Raw genomic sequence first — 13,602 nt, 5'->3', positions numbered from 1 at the left:
TGTGGCTTGCATCAGTTTGTAAGCAAGAGTCAAGTTTCATTTGCTGTGATTTTCAGAGACCTGAGATAAGAAGAGGAAAGCACTGTTATATTGCAGTAACTGCTGACCTCCAAGAACATGGATGGCACATGAGCGAGCAGAGTCTGAGTTGGCTCCCGAATGACGGCTGAAGTCCAAATGACACTCTGTGTGTCATTTTGTTTCACCTCTAACTGTTTCTTAGCCGTTTTTCACAAGCAGAACTATTTTGCTGAATATCTGTGTGTTACTTTTCTGAGTCCTAGAGGTGTTCTTAAAATAATAATAGTCTCAAGTTTCAAACTAGAACTTACAGCTCTGTTTTTTTTCTTTTTCTGAGAATTTCTGTGCTAACCTCACTTCAAGTTCCGTGTCTTTGCTCTGTTTTCTTTATCTCAACACTCCATAGTGCTCCATTTCCGCTCATTACATCCTATTATTATCCCTGTTTCTAGGGTTGCATAAGTACATAAAATTAGTAAAAATATCCTTTAATTTCTGTCTTCAAATTCTGTGTCTGGCTGGCCACTGGAACTTTTATGCCCAGCTGTAGTAAAGTTGTGTGTTGTAGACTCACATAATGGGCTGGTAGCAGTAGAGGCCAACATGGCATCAGAGCCTTAGCAACAAAAGATTGTAGAGCTACAACAGCTTGTTTGATCTCTGAGTGAGGATTCAGAGAGAAACAGGAATTTCATATGACATTGCAATTGATAGTATTGCATAGGCACTGGCTGAAAACTCTTGTGGCTGAGGACAGCAGAAATGCCATTCTGGTGTTAAAACAGCCAAAGATTAACTTTGCATTTTGTAAACAAGAAGCATTAAATCACAACAATGCAATGGCAATAAAATCCATCGTGACCAAAAAATACAGGTGAACAGAAGCTGCACAGAATTCTTTAAGGGACCTTGATCATAACATTCTGCATGCCACAGATTTCTAACAAATATTTTTTTCTATGCATGCACCAGATATTTGCAGGGTGATTTCCTTAATTATGCTACTATTTTAGTACAAATCTGTGTGCAGTAAAAAATATTTTTTCTAAACTTTAAATATCTATCAACACACTGAAACCCTAAACAATTTGTGGCTTGCAGTTAATTTCGTTGTCACAAACAAAAGATGTCAGACTTTTAGCAGTTTTGGTAGTTTTCTCTAGTGTCCCACTTGTGGTATACAGCTTCCTTGGGAAGCATTCACAATGAATCAGTCAACTGCTCTGCTTCTGTTTAAACAGGTGGAGTACAGACATGAAACTTCAACAATAAACAAGGTACCTATGTGAATTTGACAGAATTTTTTAAATCTGTATTTTGGCAGTTTTCTAAACCATGGTAGACACTGTGTGTATCCTTTACTATAAGCCAGAATTGCCCACCAGGTCTGTCAGCCCCAGACAAGGCCATGTACAAGCCGGTGAAAAACAGCTCCTCACTTTAGTGGTTCAAGATAGCGTAATACTTTACTTTTCAGGAAAGAGAAGCATGAGTTACCAAGAAGAATATCAAGAAGAAGTGGTATTATATGAAGCAATGATACTTAGCCTTGTGTTCAGAGCAATTATTATAGACAGGACTTCCTAGCTTTGACAAAAAGTTAATTTTAAAATAAGATAATCTTTTAGGAAGTTAACCTAGTGGAATACACTTACAGATTTAACATCACACCTTGCTTCTATCAATATATGCTGTATGGACTAAAGCTGCAATTTTCAGACAAAATGCCAATACCTGACACAATATATATAATAAATGCACCTGTGAAAAATTGGGCATTAATTATTAACTGTCTCTAGTGGCTTACACTACAGGAGTGTATTGTTGTTCAGTAGCAAAGTACTCACTTGGGAAACTTCTGTTATTATTTTAGAGCAGTTTCTCAGATGAGTTTTCTATTTCAGCAGCTTATTGAAAACGATTTGGAGGAGCAGCCACATTCATTCACATTGTTAACCACCTAATGATCTATAATAGGGGGAGAGATACTGTTCTCTTGGAATCATATAGTCATCTAATTCTTCTAAGGTACTTTCAATTCGGTATTATTTTGGAGAGGAATAAAATGTATCCACATGATGAACTGATCATTTTAAACATCAACCCCCAGATATTCTTGTGTCCATTAATACAACATAGCTTCCTCACCATCTAGAAATACAATAGCGTGCTGATTTGCATCAATTTTTTAAATTTTAGTGATTTCTACTGTCAGTTGTTAAAATAAAATGTTTTTAAGTTAGAAAGGTTTCTTCAGTGTCTTTACTCAGATATTTATTGTTTTGGTTTCATTTCTTACTAATTTTAGAGAATACCAAGAAAAAGATAAGAGATAACATAAATTAAAATCCTGTCTGAAGAGGAGTTAAACAATTATATTAGGCAACTAGAAATTAGGCAGATGCAGAATAGCAATAATTTCAGTTGTGCTTTTCTTCTATGATCTATCCTATAAAGATATAGGACACAGCATCTTCAGAGTTTTTTCATTGCAAAAAAAACCATACCAATTTATTTGATACTCTTTGTGCCTACTTTTTTTATTTTCATGAGTCATTAACAAGTCTAACATCTATATGCAGCATATTGCAACTTAATTCCATTTCTTAATTCCCAATAGTTGAAATCAGTGCTAAAAACACCCTGCACCTGATTTCCTTGTTTTTATGAAAAACCAGATCTTAATTAGACTTCATGCTCACCATTTGAAAAACACATTAATTCATTCACCATTTTCAAGGAAACCACCTCTCCAATATTAAAGCAAATATTATGCTTTATTTCTGATTACTCATTTTGGACTTTTTTATAAGGTATAGTGAGAAAGTGGACATTGTGAGAATTTCAAGGAATCGTCTGAAGTACGTCTTCTTTTTGACTAATGGAAGGGTTAGATGCTCTCCTGGCTGCCACCTGGACACAACCTCAACATGAGGCTGAAGTGAGAGGGAAGGGCTTCAGTTAATGAGGAAAAAAGCTTTAAAACAAGCCTTTGATTTGCTTTATATTTGCAGTAGTCAAGATCCGAAAGAAAGAGCTGGTGAGATGGCTGAATAAATGGACATTTGGGCACAGGAGATAGCCTGGTCTGTGACAGTGCCTCGCAGAAATGAGAAGAGACCCATGAGAGATGAAAATCAGCTTTTGCATCAGCAGACCCAGGTGGGACTGCTGTGACTTACAGTGCAATGAAGGCAGTAGGAATCAGTGACTGACACAAGCATGATCTTTGTCTCTGAGAGCATTTGGCAGCAGAAAGAAGCTGAGTAGTTTATTGCTATTTTGGCAGAACTCTTGCTTTTACTACATGAGATGAACCATGTATCTCTCTTCATTACAGCAACTCAGAAATAATGTCCTTTAATTTTCTTCTTGGCCACTATATAATAAATTTTAGTTATTCTTAATGCAGCCTATGACTATGGTTGCTGCAATTTCTGTGCTGCAATTTCTGGTTGGTCTCACCAGGTGTTCTATAAAGGAAATCTGACTTTGTCATGGTATTTCTCTTCCCACAACTGATTTAACATTGGTAGAACCCGTAAAACAACCCGAAGTTCTTTGCAAGCTTGTCTCTGTATGTCACCCTGCGAGCAGTGAATGTTTTGAGCTGCTCTTCTATTTTTGTATCTTGCTTATATCAAAATCTGACACCAATTTGCTACAATTTTGAATAGGCCAGTAAGATTTGAATTTCAACCCTTGCAGATATACAGCCAACCTAGAATTAGTTCTTTTGGTGGGAAGAGCTTACCAAAGCACTTGTCCTTCTTTTCCTATATCACATTTAAACCAAATCTGTGTTTCTCTAACACCATAGATTTCTCTTACAAAAAGCACCGATACCAAGTGAACAATCTAGGAGGCTTTCCACCCCCAAGCTCTTGCTACTGACTACCAGATATTATAATAATCTTCATTCAGTGAGTTAACACGTGAACCAAAGGTCTCACAACATGATTCTCAATGCAAAACCATGATATTTTGTACTATTTCATTTTAAATGACAGTATTTCTCTATGGGCGTTTCTCTGAATCTGACCTTTCTCAAAGAATATTAGAAGAATTCATTTAAAATGTGAGCAAGAACCAAAATAACCTGAGGGTCATTATAATCTGCAACAAGTATATCCCATACAGTAAAATATTGAATTATAAACTTACCAAACATCAATTTTAGGGTGTAATCAAACTGATAATTTTGTGCCAGTGTATCTTTGAATAAAATGTGGACTTTACTTCTTAAAGGAAGATGGGCAGAGCCTTTTTTCACCAATGTTCATTTATAATAACCTGAAGAACCTGTATTGAGACCTGGAGAATGACACTTGCAAACCTATGACTGCTTTAGGAATTCAGTTCCATCTGTATGCTCTACTAAGGTCTCTTTTCCACAGGTACATCATGTATTTTATAATACTAAAGAGGATAACAATGCAGCATGCAACAAGGGCACATTGCTAATAACCCCATTCCCATTAAATATTTAGAATTCTGTTATATTTCATAATTGGAACATAGAAGTAAGAAATTAGCACAACTCCATGCTGATGAAAATGACTAGTTAAGTATTAAGAGCTGTTAGAGGAAGCCATTGCTTGAAAACAAAATCCTCAAAGGGCAAAAAAGATGTAGTTACAGTAATTTCAAAATGTTTTCTCCCCTTGATTTTTTGTTTTCTTGTTGCAGTATTAGGGCAAGAACATAAATTTCTGGATATCCTGAACATATCTGTAATATCAAAAGAAATAATTTCATCTCTCTCATCTGTAAAATTGAAATATTACAGCTTACATAGGCTTGGGGCTGTTCTCATGAGTCAGACCCTGACACAAATCATAGCAGCTCTAGTGCTGTTCCAGTTGAAGCAATGGGTACAAGTCTTTGGCTCTGTAGCTGTTACCACATCATGAGATTGAAACTACTAATGAAAAATTGGAAAGTATGAACAGGGAGAGCTGCAGCCTCAGCAGGTTCCAACAAAGAAAGTATTTGATCTTCCCTCAGCTCTCAGAGAGTTTTAAAGGTTTAGGCAGAGACTCTGACAAGCAGTACAGGGCTACAAAGCTACATCCACTGTTTGGCAGCACCTGTGTGGGAGAAGGGCAGCAGGGCCTCAAACTTACGCAGCAATGCCAGGGATTTCTGCTTCCTGTAACCCACCCAGATTTGTGTTTGCTCTGTGCAGTCAGATCAGAGCAAAGCAGATGGGCTGAGGCTGGTCTCCACGAGTACTGAGTAATACTGGTTATAGCTTTGGATGACAAAACATTGCCTGCTTTTCTTTTAAGAAAAACACAGATAGAGAAGCACCCGCAATTTCACATTATGGATGCTTTCTAGTCATCTTTCCATTAAAAAATCAGTCTTCAGTAATCACGTTTCAACTATTTCCTTACAAAGTAGTTACACCAAAATCTGTCATAGTTCATATATGTCTTTGTAGGGGTCTACAAATTAAATGAAAGTAAAACATCTCCAAATATACTAGTTGGATATTCTAAAAGTTTAGGAATATTCTAGCACTTACATTTTAAATCTTATTACAGAAAATGCATATTTCCAAAGGACAACACAATTTTTATTACCAGATATCCAGTGGATTTCACAGTGTATTAGCAAGCTGTGGACGATTAACGTGATTATTTTATTCTTTGACTTTAGCCGTCCTCAGTCTGGAATACCAGTGTTTTAAGATGAGTATTTTGTATCTGAACATTAGCAATAGAACTAAAATCAGTTAAGAGCCTGTAAATGAAATCACAAATCATACCCAACATTAAGTTGATATGGTGCAGCACAGAGAGGTTTGCAGGGGTGACTTACTCAGTACTGTTCTTAATGTGTGGTTTTAGTATAAGCTTCCTTAGTCTGCATATGTAGATGGTATGGATTTCCTGAAATTTTGATGTACACACATTAAGAGTTTGATTTGGAGTATTTTTCAAAATGTTTACTTGCTTTGCTTAATATGAACAGAAACATTTTGAATGTAAGATTTTCTGAATAAGGCTCTAAATTTCTTATACTCTCAACCAAAAATGCCAATCGTTTTAGTCCCTCATGTCACGTAAAGTACCTATTAGATGATGATCCTCAGGGACAACCAAAGACATCCTCTCCTTAGCAGTATGTTCATGTCCCACCAGCTCCTGAGTTTTGTAGGAATTTCAAATATGGGCTCTGAGCATTTGTTCTGTTGGTTGATTTGATTATGCCTGTGGATGGCATGTATAATGATGGAAGATTTATAAATGCTTGTGTAGCATAGGAAAAAGGCTTCTGAGAAACAGGGAATCTCTGGGCCAGCACAGGCAAAACTCCAATAGCATGGCCAAGAAACTGCCAATTAATTGTGGTTGCTAATCAACTGTATGATATTAGGTGTAGGTGCTAAAATTAGAACCTTTGCTCGAAAAATGCTGATAAGAAACAAGAATGCATCATACAGCCTTTTTTGAAAGTAGGTATTTCAAAATATCTGCAAGATGTTATCTCTTTCTTTATCACCTGCTCAATGCAAGAAAGAAATGGAGTGTTTCATGCTGGGATTTATAATCTCTGTGGACTGTACCATGGTATAAAAGATTAAGTCAGCTACCATCTGCTTCATTTTATGCAAAATGGATGTGGCCCTTGAACTTCTGGCAGTTTTCTAATTCAATCCTCCATGCAGATTTCTAGCACTCCTGCTTTACAGGATATCCTATTACTCATCTCAGACAGTAAATTTTACTAGTCAAGGTCAACTATTTGTTGACCACATAGACAGTGAGAGAGTGTCAGGGCAGAAAGGCTTCTACTCTTTTCATAAAAGCCCTAAAAGAATGCTCTGAAACAGTTACACTTTTCACTACAATGACCCAAATTCATTTTTTACCACTAGATTTCTGCAAGTGGCACAGAAGTACTTGGTTACTAGGTTTTACTCTTAAACTTTCTTCTTGAATACACAAATCCTATTAAAATTCAAGGCTAAAGGTTGAGAAAGACATTCATTCAAGAAGCCTGATGCAAAAAAATATTTTAGGAAATTCAACTGTGTCATTGAAGTAAACATTTTGATTTTGAGGAAAACTTGCAGAATTTGAGATCTTTTACAGGGTACCATCCAACTTCAAAAATGTAAAAATATTATTTTTCTGAATTGTCAATACCTCTTAAAAATCTTTGCTCAGTGGTTGGATTTTTTACATTTATCTTCAAGACAGCATTTTATTACATGAGGCTGAAGTAATACTTTGTAGTTACTGTTAGGAAGAAACTTGTAATGTTTCTGTCTTCTGAGATTCCAGATGTGGTGGAATGCTGTGGCTCTCTGTTCTTAATGCACTGCATATTAACACTGTATTTTGTTACATTTCAATTTGTGAAACATTCTATTTCATTTTACTTCTTTTTAAAAATTCACTTGTGCTTAGTTTTGCATTTATTAAAAACAAAACATGGAATATTTTTCCAAAAGTCACACCTGGACCTGCCTGTAAAATATTTTCTTTTTAAAATTTAAAATGTTGAAACAAGAAATATAGCTCCAAAAAGCCATAATTGTTTTCAAAGTACATTTTGAAATTTTACTGTTTATTATTAGGAAAGATAGAAATCAAGAATAGCAAGTGTACAAAGGTGAAATTAATTCACCTTTTGAACTCTCAATGTACACGTATTTAGGATTTGATCCTGGTAGTCCTAAACAGTTTATCAAATCCAGGGATCCATTAATATTCAGATAAAGGCTGTGATAGCAGGGATTTCTTATCTTCAAAGAAGGAGAGAATTCAGAATCTCCATAGAAAGAAAACCTCCACACTCGTGATAAGAACTGTAACTGTTTACTTTGAAGACTGACACTATGAAGGATTCCTGTTCAGAGAAACCTGAGTGATATCTTTAAGTAATAATGTCTGGACTTAGATGTCACATACTGCAAAATGCAAACATTTTGACCAGAGCATGCTAGAAGTTGAAACTTGCAGGAACTGCAATGGGTATAGTAGCAGACTGAACTAGAGCAGTAGCATCCTGGAAGTGGCAGTCTAAACAGAGCTCCCATGGTTACCAGCATTTTCCATTTGTTGCCATTTCACTCCCATCAGAGAGACATTTATGTCATAGTGAATAATAAATGATAAATCAGTACGCAGCGTGCCTGCAATAGTGACTCCAGGTTTGAAGGACTGATGGCTTTTCCGAGACATTCCTAGTTTAGTTCTACTTTAGCTCCTTATGATGGATTTTGGCATGATGCCAAGACTTTAATTTTGCATTGCATTAACTAAAAATCCAACTAAATAAAAAAAAGCAAGATACTAACTGTAGTACAGATAAGGCCTCTCTCCTCTATGCAATATTTTGGCAGAATGTTTTTTTTTTGGGCTATTATCTTGACCAACAAGAGAAATTCTAAGGCTCAGGTAGGTCCGGGTGCATATTTACTGCCACATCTCTCAAAAGCTGTTAGTCTATTGTCCCTTTGTTAAATGTTAAGTCAAGAAGTCTGTAAATGCCATGGGGCATGGAATGTGTGTAAACTGTCTTCAGGACAAGAAAGAGATTATGTGCTTCCTATGTGTTACCTGGTAGATTCTGGAACTGAAAAGGATGCAAGAGAAAGCATTTGGGAAATTTTGAAGGAGACTGTGTCATTTTCCTCAAATGTTATTCTCATGCTATCTCATTCACTTCCAAATTGTGCAGTTTTGACCTTCAAATTTTTCCCTAACTTCCTTCCAAGAAGCATTTGAGCCCACGGGACCATTTTGAAGATGTTTTTCTTCAAAACTTACTAACTGAACTTATTTTGAAAGGGAACAAGGCTAGCAAACACAACAGAGAAGCTATTTTCCCCCTATAATGATTTAGCCTTTGATGCATAGACAGATGGTCATGATCTCGTCCTCCTCCACCCATGGATTTTTCTAAAATGACACCCAAGTTTTTCTTGGCAGCAGTTAGAAAGTCTGGCAAACAGCTCACTTCAGCTCCAATTATATTGACCACATTAATGCAGAAGATCAGCAAATGAAATGTTCCATATTCATTTGGAAGAGATGAACTAGAATTTGCAATGAAATAAAATAAACATGAATTAGAAACAAATGCCAGCTACTTACCTCCACCCTTATATCTAAGGATTTCCTGTGGCATATTTTTTTTACACAACGAATGCTTCTTAAGGCAGCAGCACTTAATAGAATAGATTTCTGAGAATGTCTTCATGGACAGAATAAAACTACTTGCTCTGAGTGTTTTAAGGAATATTAGAGAATAACACTTTCCTTCCATTCTCCAGGGACATCAACTCTTCAGATGAATGTTATCTCTAGATTTAATATCAAAGCTTTTCACACTTCTCTGTGCTTGTCACAAACTCTCTGGGGCACGGGAAAAGCAACCAGGAATGTGACTAATTCCCACTCGAAGGCTTCTGGCTGAATATTTTTTCAAAGCAGTACCTATGATCCAAGATACATTTCTTTAGCAAGGCAAAAATGAGGAAACCATGCTGGCAATTCTTTTTCCACGCAGTTACAAGTTAACTTCTTGCTGCAGATAACTGCAGGTTACCTCCTGTCTGCTTGTAGCTGCTGGGCAGGTTACTGCTTCTCTACCAGCATATGGGCCATCACATGAGGCAGCTAAATAACAAGAACAAGGTATCTCTTAAGACAGTTATGTTGGAATTATTTATTCAACATCTCTTCAGAAGGGACAGTAAGTAGAACTGTTTCATACCTGCTATATAGAGAAATCCCATTTATAAAATCCTATTTTTTAACAAAACTTTAAAGGCTAACAAGTTACATCAGTGAAGATATCTCGTGATGATAATTTGTTTTTCCACCTAGACCATCTCTGATTAATCAGACTCAGAGAATAATGAATAATATAAAATTAGTTATACTCAAAGTGTTCACAGGTCTGAGCTATATAAAATAAATTTCTAATTCTTAGATACTAAATTAACAAAACCTTCTAATCATTCCACTTAGCAGGAAAACTCTTGTGCTTGTGTAACTATGTTGATAAGAGTTGTTGGTAAGACCTGGGCACCTGTATACTAATACCCAGCATTGTATTTACACACACTAAAGCAAGTTTATGAATCAAATCTCTTCTTTCAGGTCTCTGAATATTTTAAGGAAATGTCCAGTATTGTCTCACAGACAACAGGATTTGATTTGGCATCTTAAACCTCAAGCACGTCCAGTCCTACTTTTTCATCAATTCTTATCTTTGCCATAAATCACACCCTCCTCTGCTGTAAATATTCATTACACAGCTGCAGCTCCTCCTTTAAGCTTGCTAGCACAGCTGGAGCTGGAGCGTGCAGACCAGATGGCCAGTCACACCCCTACTTCCTATTGTCTGCAAAACACAAGAACTATTGCCAATAATCTCTGCTTCTGGGCCCGGATCTTGTGTGTTTTAACTAACACCACCATTCTTCCCTCAGTTAAAAGCTGGCCTGTATCACACATTGAACATCATCATACTTCCTTAAGGGTTTTTTGTATTGTTTTATTAGCATCCTCAACTCAGTTTTTCCTTTTTTTTTTTTTCATTAGTAAAGTTTATTTCTAGAACGCAAGCTTTTTCACCTGTTTTAGCCATATGGTACAATGGAATTCTATTGTGCATTAACTCCAATATTTGTCTACTTCAGCAAAAGAGCAAAAAAGAAAACAGCTTTTTTTGGTTGTTGCTTTTTTTTTTCCATACTTGACACATCATTTCCACAATAATATATACCTAATGAAAGGATATATATATTAAGAGTAAATTCATGAGGAGTTAGAGAAAGCACCAGACTTACAGTGGGAAATAGGTTTGGCAATTCTATAGCAGTTTGTGGAAGTGTGGCCATCAGTTTGAGTCAACTGTCACGACTCCTCAAGGAGAATAGTGGCAACAGCAGCTTGTAAAAGAAATGGATGAAAAAGCTTGCTATAAACAAATGGGATCATTTTTCTGGTGGTATAGGAGAGCCAGGTCTTGGTATATTAATGCCTCTGTAATGTTATACTGAAAGGCCTGGCTAAATATTTGCACAGTTTTTATTAAGGCTTTAAAATTTGAAATAGACAATACTTACCATTACCTCCAATGATATAGAAACAATATTTAAAATTACAAATTATTTGTTTGTTTGGGTCTTCAGGATTTTGTGCAGGGTTTTTTTTGTTTGGTTTTTTAATATTACTGTCATCTGAAAGGAGGTTGAAAAGCATAACTAAAATTTAAAAAAACCAAAACAACAAAAACAACAAAAAATCTGCTCACCTTGGGAAGTATAACATCAAAATGTCTAGTTTTATTCATCAACCTTTTTAAGTGAGCAATTTTGATGTCAAATTCTTTGTTAAACAAGTGTGCTCCTCCAAGCCAGTACAGCTGAGGTCTCTCTACAAATATGTTTCGCTCCATGTGTGCAAGTTTTATTGCTAATAATCCAATCACATTTCATGAGTCCAGCCTTTCTGCTGTACCTGTTGTTCCATTTTCACAATCATAAACCCAGTCCCCCAGCCATTTTAAAGTATCAATCATTTCAACTGCAACTGTTGCTAACCCCTGTGCTCAGCAGTTCTTTCTTTTTCAACTGTTCCTTTTGAAGGGAAGCCAAACATTTCTCTATGGGTAGCTTTCGAAAAGGGGAGAAATATTCCAACACAAGTGAATGACACTTAATGTCTAACAATTAGGGGGAGAAAACAGAATTTGAAGAAGCTGAATTTTAAACTGTTTATTTGGAACATAGAAAGACAAAAAGTATTTTCAACCAAAATACTCATGATCTTTCTCATTCTATAAAATTCCCCTTTCATAAACCAGTAATGCCTACAAGCTCTGTGCAGCAACTCAGAACATTTCAAAGAGTGAACCCACTACTAATTCCGAGGAGAATCTACTCAGCACCATCTCTCTGCTGTGAAATTCCTACAGCTTTCTAGACTTGCTTGCCAGTTAAAGACAAGATGGGAGGATGTGCCAGTGGGAGAGATGCTGGCAGACAATCTTACCAGTGCAAGGCAGCTCCCTCTGTCACCTCTGCTGCTCACTGTGGAACAGAGAGGCAGAGATGCAGTCTCTCATTTAGAGAGAGATGGTAACACGTAGCTAGTCCAATTCTTTTGACTCCTCCTCAAACACAACCAAGTCAGGATAAACATGAAACACTTTGATTTTCAGTTTGATTTTTGGTTTCTCATTTGCACTAAGGTTAGGTTTTAACAGCTCTGGCAGCTTCCTTCTCTCAGTGGTCATGAGCCCTTGCCTCATACAGTACAGTATTCCAGCTTCAAAGTAAAAGGCATAAATCATGATGACTGCATTGAGGAAGGTAGTCTAATTACAGAATCACATAATAGCTGAGGTTGTGCCTAAATAATGTAGTGAGTTACTCTTATATTCTAGAGTCAAATATCCCTGCTCCAGGGGCAGCAGCTAGAGCAGGTTGTTCAGGACTGTAGGCTCCACAACCACTCTCAACAACCTCTTCCAGCATTCAATCACCCTCAAGGTGTTTTTTTATGTTTATATGGAATTTAATATGTTTCAGTTTATTCTTACTGCCTCTTGTCCTGTCATGAGCCCCACTGAGGAGAATCTGGTCATGCTCTGCTCAGAAAATATATATATATGTGTATATATTCCTAATCCTTTTAAAGTGTAATTGTTTAGTGGCACCTGGAAATCCAATCTACCTCCAAAATGACATAAGCATAGGTATGAAATGATGTGGTAAGCCTTTGGTCGTGATTACAGGAAACATCTTCATGCTCACCGTCCTGAGCACTGTTTAGCACAGTCTGTAGTATATCAACAGCTCATAAAGAGCAGCATGAAAGACAGCATGAGCCCTGAGAGGAACCTTCTCATGGCCAGCATAGAGGCACTCCTTAGTGCAAGAACTGCAAGAAATCTTGTTCAATAGCTGTGCCATTCTTTGCTCCAGCAAATTGCTGCTCGGTGGGGAGGTAAGAGGAATTGGAAGATTACTACAAATTACCTGCTATTGTAGTTATGTTTTGGCTATAGCAGATGTCAGCAGCCTGGGAAATGCTCTTGTCCTTCCTACTGAGGTGTAGGACTGGGGTTACCCTCACCACTGTTCTCAAGGGTTGCTTCCCCCATTAAGACTGGCAGCTGTAGTTAGTAAGCTGTTGTATCCTGTTTCCCTCATTCTGTCCTCACTGTCAGCCCTGCATCTGCCCTTTTCTCACTGACTGAGAAGCACAGAATCACAGAAAATCTGTCCCTTTGGACTAGTTACCTATACTCAGTGAGATGTGATTTTTAAGCCATAGCTTTATTTTACCATTATATGATATAAATAGAAGGTATGTCTAGAGAAAGCAGGAGACTATTTACATGCAATTTCCATTCCCCAGTTTCACTGTTGCTCCAGAACAGCCCTTGGATATATTTCACTGTTCTTTAAGATAGTCTGGATCATTCTCCTCCTTTTGTGACATTTAGTGAGTCATTTATGAACTTTCTGATACATGGTGCCCCAAATGCTCATAAGCTTTTGAAGACCCTTCATAAGTGATAACTTGCCTTATAGCTGCCTCCAGA

This window comes from Catharus ustulatus, chromosome 12 (genome assembly GCF_009819885.2).
Source record: "Catharus ustulatus isolate bCatUst1 chromosome 12, bCatUst1.pri.v2, whole genome shotgun sequence".
NCBI lineage: Eukaryota > Metazoa > Chordata > Aves > Passeriformes > Turdidae > Catharus > Catharus ustulatus.
Note: the sequence above shows the minus strand (reverse complement) of the source record.